At 42.4% G+C, this 13998-nt stretch overlaps 1 long non-coding RNA gene across 1 annotated transcript in view; it reads right to left on the bottom strand.

Moving 5' to 3' along the window:
* LOC138527614 (uncharacterized) overlaps nucleotides 1-13998 on the bottom strand; it is a 278990-nt gene that overhangs the window by 78222 nt on the left and 186770 nt on the right. The window contains exon 2 of the long non-coding RNA XR_011283955.1: nucleotides 7431-7530. This is a non-coding gene — a long non-coding RNA (uncharacterized lncRNA). The remainder of the gene's footprint in view (nucleotides 1-7430; nucleotides 7531-13998) is intronic.

The following is a 13998-nucleotide window of genomic DNA, read 5'->3' as shown; positions in this document are numbered from 1 at the left end:
CTTCCACATGGCTTCCAGCGGCCTCCGTGTGTCCTTGCAGCATTCCCAGGTCTGGTCTCTCTTTCGGCATGGGCTTCTCTGCCAGACCACATGGTCCAACTCCTGGTCTTCCCCGGGGCCCCAGTTCTCCAGAATTGAAACTTGTGAACACAGCGTGTGTTCTGCAAGGCTCCGTCAACCTTTCCTGTTCTCTGCGGCGAGCCACCAGCCAGATCTCGGTTACTCCAAGGAGGATCTTACGAAATACACAGGCCTTCCTTGCCTTTTATCACTGGGGCTTCCTTTAGTTAACTACCGCGTATGTTGGTTCTGCTGTGGGCTTTTGGCTCCTTGCCTAATCTTCTTCGTGTCAGTGGTTGTATGTACTACCTCTGGGTAAGCCTCACTCTTCCTTGTCCAAGTATGACCTGTGTGAATGAAATCCTCTACTCTACGGAGATACATAGACACGCGGGGGACCACAAGCGAATGAGTGGGGTGAGAGGAAAGAGTGGACAGAAAATGAAGTGTTAAATACTGTATTCTCCCACGGTGATCATCACTGGTGCCATGAGATCCACCCACTGAGTACCACCCCAAGGGGGTCTATCGGGTACCAGCCTCACCTCCCTGTCCTCATGGGAAGGGACTCTCCCCATGGGAGCAGTGACAATACCCTGGTATTCGTCAGAGGACAAATGAGTAATCTTAATCTGTCCCATATCTTCACACAGTTGACCTTGTCAAACGGAGTTGACAGATCTATGAATGCTAGATACACTACTTCCCCTTTGTCAAAAGGAGAATATGCCACAGTAAGATACACATTCAGAGCTTTTTCTGATGTCCCTAGCCGTTAACTACGCCCTCAACTAAACCCTAATTGGAGGTCAGATATGATGTTCTTGTCTTTAAGACAATGCTCTATTTTACTTACGAGGGCTCTCACAAACATTTTAAATTGAGTATCCAGTAGTGAAATGGGTCAGTAAGCTGCTGGACTAGCTTGGTTTTCTTTTTTACAGATATGGCAGATAAGTGCCTGTTTCCAGCTAGTTGCTACTAGGCCACAATTCAGCAGCTGATTAAAACCTATCGTCAGAATCGGTGGCCAGAGTTCTGGTAGCACTTTATACAGATCTCCCAGTATTCCATCAGGGCCTGAACATCTATAAGCAGCTTGTTTGGAAATAACTTCCAAAATATTTTCAATTGAAAATTCGAGATGATTGGTTTCATATGCTGCAGCGGAACCTAGAAAGGCATTTGCAGTTGTAGAGGCCAAACTAACGTTAGATGTTTCCGGCGTGTAGGCAAAGCTCTGTTCATTATATAAGGTAGAAAAGTAGGTGGTCCTCAGCAGAAGCAGCCGCTGTATTATGGCAACGACTATACAGAGGGCCATTGTTCAACACCTCCCAAAAGCTGCGAGAGTCCTTCATAATAGCAGCATCATGCCGAGCATTCCAGGCCTCCCTATCCAGTTGCCGCTTACAGTCGCTGCCTTTTTATATAGGGCTTGTGCCATTGTGATTTGTGATTTGATTGCAGCTTGGGTTTGTAGAATAGATAACCAATATTTTTTCACAGAGGTGCAGTCTTTGTGAAACACCCCCCAACCCCCTGTTTGAGTGCAGGTGTAGCCACATAATCTGAGAAAAAACAGTTTGAGATATTTTGTATTAGTTCAGTAAAGGCCCCCACAGTTACCTCTGATGTTATGATGTCATATGAGAGAAGAAGATTCATCATTTCCTTATTGTTGCTCATAATCTTATTTAGCAAAAAGGTCTTATTCATAGCTGACCAATTTATCCTATTACGATGAGTATTCGGTGTTAGTTGGTCACATGTGACATTAGGTTCTGTGCCCCCAGCTTCTTCTGCCAGAGTATTTTGAGTACAATTGGGTGGTGGTCGCAGCATAGATCTTCTAAAACATAAAAATCCTTTAGCCTAGGCCACTGATAGAATGATGAACAAAAATAATCAATCGAGGAATGCCCCTGGTGACCCTTAAATGTATGTTTACACGGTATATCATTTGGCATGTGCCCATTCAAGGACCTCGAACTCCATTCGATAAGCCAGGTATAAAACATCATACCTATTGCACACATTCTAGGGTCCTTTATAGCAGGTCCTGTAATGCCTATTAGGTAGTCTCCATTTTGGTCAAATAAGTCTGCGGGGGGTGCCATTCCCCAGTCTTAAATTCAAGTTACCCCCACAATAATCCCACAATCAGTATACTTGTTTTCTTGCATTTAATTATCCATAATATGTTTAAACATTTCCATTTCCATGATTAATTAATAAAATGGGGTTGTCCCTTACGGGATGCAATTCAATTGCTTGTAAACTTTTAAGGTTGCATCATGCCTCGATCCTCGAGGATTGAATATATTATTAAACTAATATGCATAATCCTCCTGATGGTCTTCTATTGTTCTTAGTAGGCAGAATTTGCTAGGCACAATAACCATTAAAAATAACATCAGATAGAGACCAGGTTTCTTGGAGTAGAATGATATTGAAGTTAGACAAGATGTTAACAGTGTTAGTTTGCATGTTTTTCCAGAATCCCTGATATATTCCAACTAATCATAGATAGTGTATTTGGTGTAGTATTTCCTATATTTGTATGATTATCAGTTGGATTAGGTAACAACCTAGGTGTCTTAAAGCAGTTCCCAATGAGTTCCTGGTGGTTGATGTATCCTTACCTTATATTATCATTTCCACCCAAGCTGACCTGTTATCACCTGCATCATCATCATCCATGTTATTGGTAGGTGCATTGTTCTCTGCTGGAAGCATGGAGGGATTCCTCCAAATGCACATGTTCTGCAGCATTGCACAGACAATGACAAGATTTCCCACTTTTTCAGGTCAGTACATTGGTTCCCCAGCTGTCTAGTGAGGTACTTGATCGTGGTGAGGTACTTGACCCTTCTACAACCCAAACACAAACAAACTTCTACAAATCAACTTGCCCCTAAAGAACGCAATATACCATGAAAACTAACAGGACCACGCGAAAGACAAATAGAAGGAAGAAGCCAAATGGAACCACACCAAATAGTCACAACTGCGCAACACCCCCCCCACCCCCCACAAACACGATTGACAATGGAACAAACATTAGGAGAAGAGAAAATTCTCTAAACCTAACACCATACCTCACGTACAGACACTCACCAGAACAAATCAATTCAACCAACGATGCAAGACATACCAACAACTGCGCAGGAAAAGAACAGAAACACCAAGGAGGAATAAGAACAAAACCAATGCCATCACTCCGTATATTACAAAAACACAAGGTCACCTCCTTCAACTGCAACAAAATATAGAATAGGAACTGTAAGAAAACAGGAACCCAATATGTAACCTAGCAGACATACTCAATGACGACACAGAGGCCACTGAACTATCATAACACTCTGAGAGGAACTTAGGACAACCACAAGACAAATCCAATATTAAAAACCAAAATAAACCACACCAAAAAAAATCACTGCAACCTAATCGACGCAAGATCAATGTCCAAACAAACCACAGAAATATACGACCTGCTATGTAACAGCGGCATCAATGTCCTATTCATCACAGAAACATGGTTAGATGACAACTAAAAAATCACACTCCACAGCTCCCTACCTGACAACCTCAAGTGTGCACAGTTAAACAAAAAGGAAAAAAGAGGAGTAGGTCTTGCAATAGCATTCAAGGAACACCTGAAAATAAAAACAGATGAACCACTAAACATCAAAAACTGTGAATCCCTAGTCCTTAACTTGACAGTAAATCCAAAAACAAACATAAATTTCATACTGGTCTACAGACTACCAACAGACAACGCAACATTAGTCGACAACTTCATAGAAGCTATCGCCAAGATAGCTCTTCAACATGGACATCTGAAAATCCTCGGGGACTTCAACATCTGGTTTGAAGAAGAAAGCCCAAACTCACAAAAACCACTAGTCAGGCAGCTAAAAAACATGAAACTATGACAACTGGTTAAAGGAGCAACACACACAATGACACACACGCTTGATGCAATCTTCGCCAACAAAAACCTTACCACCACTGCACCACCAATACATATACTCTGGAGCGACCACATCATCATTCCATTTGTGATCAAGCTACCAACTAAAGCAGCCAAAAAGCTCAATAAACCTCCAACTACCACACAAAAGAAACTGGAAGACCATCAAAGAGAGCATGATGGTCAATAATAGAACAACATGAACCCACAAAACCACCAAACACAAACCTGGACGAATCCAACCTCAACGGAAAAACAGAACTACTTCATAAATGGATGGCTGAAACAATCAATGGCATCTCCCCTGAAAAACCTTTCAACCCATCAAGAAAGGCAATATGGTTCACCCTCCTACTCGGCACCATGAAAAGGAACAACAGGAAGGTCAAACTAGAATGGAGGAAAGAATACGACCAGGCAAAGAGAGTAAAATTCCAGCGACAATTCTGATTATATAAAAAAGAAATCCAAAAGGCCAAAAAGACATACAATGACAACAGAATCACCAAAGCTACCATCACCCAAAAAGAACTGTTCAACATCATAAATGAAATGAAGAACCCGCCCGGCAACATCCACCAAATCATACAAATCAGACCTGTCAACAAAAACATAGAACCAAACCCGCCAAATGTGAACTCACAGTATAAACTCCAAAGCTTCCTACAAATATCAATAGAGACATTCGTCAAGCTTGTAAGACACAGCAACAAAGCAGGCTCCCCCATGGACCCCTGTCCTCCAAACATCTATGAATCAATCTTCACACAGGGCGCACCGCTGGAATACTACAGAAACCTCTTTAACTTATCACTGGCAACAGGGAAAGTCCTGCGGTCATTCAAATCGGCGCACATCAAACCACTCCTCGAGGACATGAGAGGCGACATGAAGACCTCTCCAACTACAGACCGATTTCAAACATCCCCAACCCAGCAAAACTGCTAGAAAGCTACGTCTACAAATTAACACAGGAACATGTAGAAGAACACCACCTGGTGGACGAGGCACAAGTCGGCTTTAGATCCTCAAGAGGAACAGAAACAGCACTCCTCTCTATCTGGGACGACCTAAAGACAAATGCAGATTCCAACACAAACTCTGCCCTGATACTACTCGACCTCTCTGCTGCATTTGACACAATCAACCATGAGATCCTCGTCAAGAGAATAGAAGAAATAGGAATAATGGACTTATCCCTACTCTGGATTAAATCACTCCTAGCGAATAGAACAGAAACTGTCTGGATTAAAAACCCTTCAAATCCACTTAACAGGGGACCAACTGTGGAGTCCACAAGGATCATACCTATCCCCACTGTGCTTAAATATCTACATGAACCCGCTAACCAAGATCATCAAAAAAGACACACTCACATGCTACAACTACGCAGATGATACACAAATCACCTATAAAATCGAAGAAGGACAAGAAGAGAACACAACGCTGGGAGAATGTCTCAAAGAACTCTATGACTGAATGAACAGAAACAGCCACAAACTCAACCCAGACAAGGCAGAAATTATGGTTATATCCAAAAACATGGAAAGTAACATCTAAATCCCATGGCACACAGAACTATGAACAGCACCCACACCATCGAAAATAGTAAAAAACCTTGTAATCCTAAAGGACAAAGCGCTAGCATTAGAACCACAAGAAAACGCAATAATCAAGAAATGCTTCTTCCCCCTACACTCGATAAAAAGAATCCTCCCGTCCCTAACCGTCACTCATAAAACACTGACAATCATCACCCTCATCATGTCAAGAATTGTCTATGCAAACAGTCTCTACCTCGGAATGACAGAACACCTGCTGAAGAAACTGCAACGGATCCAAAAAGCAGCGGCCAGACTCCTGCTTAAACTATCACAAAGGGACCAAATCACCTGAGCGCTACAAATGCTACACTTGCTGCCAATCAAACAACGACTTGTGTTCAAAACCATGCGCATAACAAACATAGCAATACACGGCCACGGAGAAGAATTCCTACAAAATAAAATAACCATTTACCAACCGACAAGAACACGAAGATCAAGCAATGACATCCGCCTGCAACCAAAACCATATTCAAGAAAAAAACTTGGGGGATCCCGTTTCTCCCAAGTGGCAGCAAAAATGTGGTACACATTTCCGAAAGAAATATGCAATACAAAGGACCTCATCACGATTTGGGCGGTATCCTGACTGGGATACTGCCCAACTTTATTTGCGTAAGCACCCACCCGTCCAGCGGTATCACCACTGTATCACGTGTTGGGTGCTAAACGTTACTCCCCATTGGGTCCATTGGACCCAATGTGTAATTTGTGGCGCAATTACCGTGCGGTAGTACCGCCAGTGATAACTGTGCCAAAAATTGCCATTTTTCTAGCTTCCAGCTGGGGGCAAACACGCTAGACTCGAGATTGGTTGGAGCGGTAAATGTGGCAGTAACACTGTTACCACTGCATTTAAGAGCTACCGCCCAACTCGTGATAAGCCCCAAAGGACCACCTACAATTCAGGAAACGACTCAAAACCTGGCTCTTCACCTCAAAACCAGACGGAATCAACTAACAGACATCAATGGAAATAGAAGCCGCCAGAAACAAGCACATGTGGCAAGAAGTTGTGGGTGAAGTAGGAAACCCAGGATTCATCCACTCCCAAGCCCCACCCAAGCCAAAACCCTTCGCTAGGCAAAGGCCAAGGGACAGGGACAGTAGCTGAAGATGAAAGAGCACTAATCATATATCATTAACTAGCACCCAATAGAAAAGGGGACCCTTAGGATTTGGAGGGAGAAGACCGCACCCCAAGAGCTCAGGGCGGCAAAATCAGGGAGACCCCACTGTCAACCAAAGAGCAACCCACAACCTTAGTGATCTCAACCCTTGGGAGGGGAGGCCACTCACCTTCCCGCACAAAGATCACCAGACAGTCACAGGGACATGCCATGCAGAGAGCAAGGGCAGAGACAACCAACACAGATGTCAGAAACAACAAGGTAACCCCACTAACCCATCTGCTAAAAAACCTCAACTCTCTGCTTATGCCTCTCACACCCTAAACAAACACAACCACTTTCTCACACTGCAAACCGGAAGCACTTCACTACGCTGCAACAACAAAACAAATCACACATAGTACAGCACATGGGAGTCTCCCAATCCATAAACCACACCCATACTCAGTGAACAGTGTTAACTGAACTAAAGCTGCCAACATTACATCACCAATATCGGTCTACCTTTATCCTGCTACACCCTACTAACCCTTGCTACCCTCTTACCTTTCAGACCCGCCAGAGCACCAGGGGAGCACTCCAGTGGTGATAGTGCACAGTATAAATGTCCTTTAACAGTAACATTCTCCGAAGCACTCCAAATGAGCACTCAATACATACCCTGGTCCAGATCGGTGCCTCATTTAGACAACCACTTGTGGAGTTCGAGGAATCCTGATGGGTGTCATTAACCACGGTAGCTGCAGTTAGCCAGAGTTACCTGCAACAAATAAGACAAGTATTTAAGGACAGGAGTGTTGGTTTTTACTGTACTTATTTATCTAAGAACTGAGCTGGTGGGTTGGTGTTCTGTCATGTATGTATAGAGGTTCCCCTCATTCTACAATACATCGGGTATCTGTCTTGTAAAGGAGAATGGCAAAACAGTAATGCTCACCCTTCTCCGTGGCATATGAGTTAACACCCATTTCCACATGCCTTGCCAAGCTGTAACATCGCCCATAGTCATTGTCAAATTACTAAAGCATCGCAGATAATCTATGCTACTTGTGCTATGCATTGTTAGGGGGGTTTGGCTTAGAATTCTTTTCAGGATGTGATGCAGAGCTTTCAAAATGCAAGGAATGGGGTGCCTGCTTTTCTGCCTGCCTTGGTGACAAATTGGGTGTTGACACAGTTCACACTGTGCTTGGGAGAAGGGGAGATATTGGGCATTTCCTATTTCAGGCATCTTGCCCCAGACATTATGGGACCTCTGTATGGGACCTGTGAAGTAACCACTTGCAGGCCACAGTGGTCAGTAATCTTGTTTATTGCATAGAAGGGTAAGCAAGTAGGAAGACAACAGACCAACGAAGAATAACGATGCTTCTTTCTCAAACACTAACTTCAACTGTCCCTGACAACAACCCCATACACATTCTATGGTTCCACACTCCACATTCCAACCCTACATTGTAATCCTAACTAAACAGACACTATAACAACATAGGATATAACACACACCCTACCTTGACAATAAAAACAAAGAAAACAACTATATACAATAACATGATATCCAAACAGGATACGGTCCATCAGATGAAGATGAAATAATGTCCATAAAACATATAAATATGACCTGAAAAAAACAATCAGTATGTTATACAACCTGCAGGACATAGGAATAAACCATTATACATCCGGTTATTCATACATCACAAACTCACGGAATTTTCTAGGTAACCTATGCACTCTATTACTTTTCTTAACCTCATTATGGACCAGACGCATATCCCATTCTGCATTCTCATTTCTATCCAGACTATGACAATCACTATTTGCACGTAACATAGGAGGGTAATCTCAATGATCCCACTGCCTTACCACAATGTCATTATCCTCCTTCACTTTTTCTTTCAACAGCTTGAATGCCCTGTTGTGATTCCAAACAGCTCAACTTTACACTCTGACTGCTTTATTGAAGCACTCTATGACCTTCACAGGGTTGGACAATTTGGAGACTCCTTTACCACTCATTCTTCCCTTTCTCACCCTCACAACATCACAAACACAGAAATTATCCCTCTTCGAGGCAATACTACCTTTACAATTTGTGTCATGATACTCCTTCATTTCTGCTGACCCCTCAACATTTTATTAGCCACAAAATCCTTATCAACAACTGGCATACAAAAGATATCATTCACCCAAAATGGACACAACATACTATTAGGTATCTGCCCCTCATCAACCGGAAAGTTGAAATTCCAGTACCACTATGTGGCATTACTCTTATACTCCATAGCAAATCACAAAGATTTTCATTCCAATCCAAACCATTTGCTGGGCCAACTGTACACAATCTCCAATTCAACCTTTCCACCATGCCATTGGTTTCTGAATAGTACACTGATGAAAACATTCACTAGAAACCCATCTTAGTACTAAAATCACTTACTTCCTTACTTTTAAATTGTGGTCCATTATCACTCTGTATTTCGCTCGGAACTCATTCTCTCCTAAACATCTTTTCCAAAAAATCTATAATTTTTCTGGACGTAACACAATCCATGACCACAACTTACAGCCATTTAGTATACCTGTCAACCTGTACTAATACGAACCTATTACCATGGCCAAGTACATCATAAGGTCCTAACACATCAATTGCCAATTCAATCCATGGACCTTCATGAACCGGTATCGGAGTTAACAGTGACTTCTTTGTGACCATATTTCTGCCACAATTATTACACGCTGAACACAATTGCAAGCGTCTCTCCACATGTGCATCCATAGCAGGCCACCAAAACCTTTCTCTAATCTTCCTTTTGGTTATAGACACACCCTGATGACCATCATGAGCCAACATTATAATTTCCTATCTCAATACTTCCGGGGGTATCATCTTGGTTCCCCTCAGAACCAAATCTCTTTTCAATCATCAACTCATCCTTGACCATGAATAACCCTTGAACGTATCTTCAACTATATCTCTCTCTGGGCATCCTGGTACTATCTACTATTTTACTTGGATCAAATCTTCATCCTCCATACTCTCTTTTCCATTTCTCCTGACTCACACCAATAAAGTAAAATTCTCCATCAGTGTTTGTTTTTCCTCATTCGCACATCCCTCACAAGGCATTCTGGACAAAACATCTGCAATATAAAAATCCTCACCCCAGGAAAATATTCAATCTCACAATTATATTCCAACAACCTGAGACTCAGCCTAACAATTATTGGTGTGGCCTTCGACATACCTTTCACTGTTAAAACTTCAACTAAAGGTTTGTGATCATTTTTCATTGTACATTTCTCCCCCATACATACTGTCTGGAATGCTCCATACCCCAACAACACGCCAGTATATCTCTCTCAATCATGGAATAGTGCACCTCAGTATCACTTACTGCTCTCAAGGCAAACATTATAATCCTTTATCTGTCTCCTTCAACTTGGGACAAAACAGCACCTAAACACTTACCACTAGCATCCACAGTAATAACAAACTTTCTTCCTAGCACAAAACCCCCCAGTAATGGTGCTTCAAGAATACATTTCTTTATAGTGTCCACAACCTTCCCATGCTCATCACCACAAATACATTTCACATTCTTCTTCATAAGCACTCCTAATGAGCCTCCCGGGAATCGTGGCTAAACTCTAGAATGCCCTCCCTCTAGCTATATGATCTGATGATTCTTTCTGGTCCTTCTGAAGAGGCCTCAAAACCTGGCTCTTTTCTCAAGACCCCCAAATTTAACTAAACCCGCCCAACCCGACATCTCTTGGCACTACCACCTTCACCCTGATCAGAAACTTTGATCCAAATAACATGTATGCATCAATTATGTTCATAACCTTTGCAATCATTACCTGTAACTAATTTACTACATATGTAACTTTGTTGTAACCTGCAATCTTGTTGTAACCAAGTGACAACTCTGCCATCTTGTAAACCAGCACCCAGATGCCCACGGGTTAGGCGCGCTTTATAAATGCCAAAATAAATAAATAAATGGTTGAGTAATTTCAGCAAAATGTTCCACAAATGTATTATAATACTCGAATAGCCCTAAGAAGGAACGTAATTCCTCCTTGTTACGTGAATAAGGGGCCTTTTTTTTTCTCAATAACTTCACCACTCTAAATGTAGGTTTATACCCACCTTTTGATAATGTGTGTCCTAGGTAATCCACTTCACAGCTGTTAAACTTACACTTATTGTACTCTACATTCAAACCCTTTTCATCCAATTTATTTTTAAACTCTACACAACCACTCATCATGTTCTTCAGTTTCCTGTCCGCACACCAAAATGTCATCTTGGAAAACATACACACCAGACATACCATCTAATAAATGTGACATAATCTTTTGAGAAAAAGCGGCAGCCAAAGCTAACCCGAATGGCATCATAATGTACCTGTACATGCCAAATGGCGTAATGAAAGTGGTATACTTCTTAGAATCCTGGTGTAATTGTATTTGGTGATATGCAGCAGATAGGTCAATCATGGAGAAGGTGTCAGCACCAGCAATTACATTTTCCATTTCCAATATCACGGGTAGAGGATATTTTTCAACAATTAAAGACTTATTCAATTCCCTCAAATCCATGCAGATCCTCACCTTACCATTCGGTTTCCTAGCAACTGCAATAGGAAACTTCCATTCAGACGCATCCACTTCTTCAATCACTCCTTCACTCTTCAGTCTCTTTAATTCTGCATTTACATATTCTCATAAGGCTATAGGTATGTGTCTCACTGCATGAAACATTGGTCGAGTACCCTCCTTCAAATGTATTTTATGTGTATAACCTTGTAATTTTCCGATACTCTCCTTAAACACATTAGAGAATGATTCATTTTCTCTTCCTCTGACATATTTGATTTCGGCATTCTCACTGTTAGCCACAACTATAGAGACCGGCTCCTGACAACCTGGATTAAGTTTAATTTGGAGTTTAGCCTGGTCCTCCCAGCCCAAAACATTCACATCTTTAGATACCACATAAACCTTAACTTCAGCCAACCTGCCTTCGAATTCCATTAATGCAAGCTTGTAACCCAGAATTTGTATTACTGAGCCCCCCAAAGCACATGGATTTCTAATATAAAGCTTCCTCAAAACAGGATTGTATCCGTTTCTACACAGTTCTTCCCACTTTTCCTTTGTTATTATAGTGTATGGGGAGTCAGAGTCCATGGTAAACTCAGACACAATACCACCAACACTAAACATGCTTTTAGGAGTAGACCTCTTACTGCCACTTCTCACCATAGTGACAACCTCTACCTCTTGTTCCTTCCCCTCACTATTCTCTTCTTCTTGTACACATTTGACCTTTTGATTTGATTTCTTGTTCTTGCACACCAAGCTAAAATGACCCTTAATAGCACAATTAGAGCACCTTTTGTTTAATTTAGCACATAATTGAGAATTTGCATAATGTCCTTTTTTTCCACACCAAAAACACTTCCCTAAATAGGTCTTTCTTGCACTGTCATCTCCAACACTTTCTGCAGTTGCCTTTGTAGATTTCTTGTACTTCCAATCTCTGCCTCTGACGATTGTCATATCCTTAGAAACTTCTTTAGGCTTTATAGCATTCACATTGGCAGGCTTAGTTGCCCAATCCTTTTCTCGTTCCTTGATAGCCTTGCTACAAGTCACAGTGTGCTAGACGTTCTTTGCAATTGCCATTGCTTCATCTAGGGATGGGTCGCCACACATCAAGTCTCTCTTGGACCACATTGCTCTTAGTATGAATAATTATTTGATCTCAAATCAACTTGTCTTGCATTACGCCTCTGCCGAGGGTTGCAAACTACTGCTAGTTTCTTGAGAGCACTGACATATTCATCCACTGTTTCATTGACTTCTTGTGTAAAACTAGTACTGTTTACAGCTACATCAGTTTTACAGCTACATCAGTTTTAGGCTGGTAATAATTGTCAAGAGTTCTCAACGCTAGCTCATATTCATCCACACCATCGCCTACACCTACTCTGAGAGGAGGCAGCTCCCTATAAATCCTGTGCCCCTAACAATCCAAGGAGCGAAGAACTAATTTCTTCTTCTTGGTTGTTGTAAAACTTTCATTATCTATAGTTTCTATATGATTTCCCCAATACTCCTTCCATTCACTTCATGGAATTTGAGACTCTCTAGTTGTTCCCAAAAATGGTTGCGGAGCATGAATAATTACACCCTGCATTGTTTCCAAATTACTAACAATTAGCAATTGGCAATCTGCCACCAACACTCAAAATGAGAACACACACAATTGCAGTTGTTAAACTCTGTTACTTTCCTACGCTCAGTAATGAATCTGTAGCTTCCACGTTGCCTGATATTATTCACATGTTGTAACAATGTAGGTTTAGATGGGCGGGTATCCCAGAGGGCACCCTAAGAGGAACCTGAACCCCATACCGGCATTCAATGTCTCCTACAGGCCCTCTCCTGCCAGCGGCCCCAGTCAAGAGGACCCAGCCACACACAACCAAGCAAATTAGAAGAAGCAATCCATATAGCCCTGGCCTGGTGGCAACGTCCACTCCCAGACACAGGCATCTCGTCAGGGACCCGTAGAGGTGGTCCATGGAAGCAATGGAGGGTTCCCAAGGACGATGAACCGAGTTGGCAAGGATGGGGATAGCCGAGTCCCTGCCCCCGGGAAATGGAGGCCATGGCGGCCCAGACCGGCAGAGCTGCACAAAGGGGGCGGGGCATACAAGGGAGGACTAGAATGCATTCTGCATGCAGATTGGGGAGGGGAACCAGCGGGGTCTTCAAGAGGGCACCGAACCAAGGTTCTTTGTTCTTTGTTTCCCGCACTCGGCAGGACCAGTCGTACTGTGCTGGGTACCGCTGGGCATACTAAGGACCAGAGAGAATGTCAAAAGGAGAGAAGCACCGCTCCATATCGAAGGGGAAAGACTGGGTCATCTGACCCTGATGTGTGAGACTTAACACATTTTGAACCATACCCCGCTGAGACCGAAACTTTATACCTGAATAAAGGACTTTTACTTTCATGCACCCCAACTACTGTGCCTCATTACAACAGTAGGTTTAAATTTTGTTCACATGCTACGATAATGTAATACATGTTGCTGTATGACATGAAACTGTTGCCACTGCATTCCACTTTCTTCGTTTCCACAAATACATTTCTCTTATAGGAAAACAAATGCATCATGAACATGTGCTACTATGCAGGCTCTCTGTA

Source organism: Ambystoma mexicanum, chromosome 14, assembly GCF_040938575.1.
Source record: "Ambystoma mexicanum isolate Mex_15411 chromosome 14, UKY_AmexF1_1, whole genome shotgun sequence".
In the NCBI taxonomy this organism is placed as follows: domain Eukaryota; kingdom Metazoa; phylum Chordata; class Amphibia; order Caudata; family Ambystomatidae; genus Ambystoma; species Ambystoma mexicanum.
Note: the sequence above shows the minus strand (reverse complement) of the source record. Positions and strands in the feature narration are given on the sequence as shown.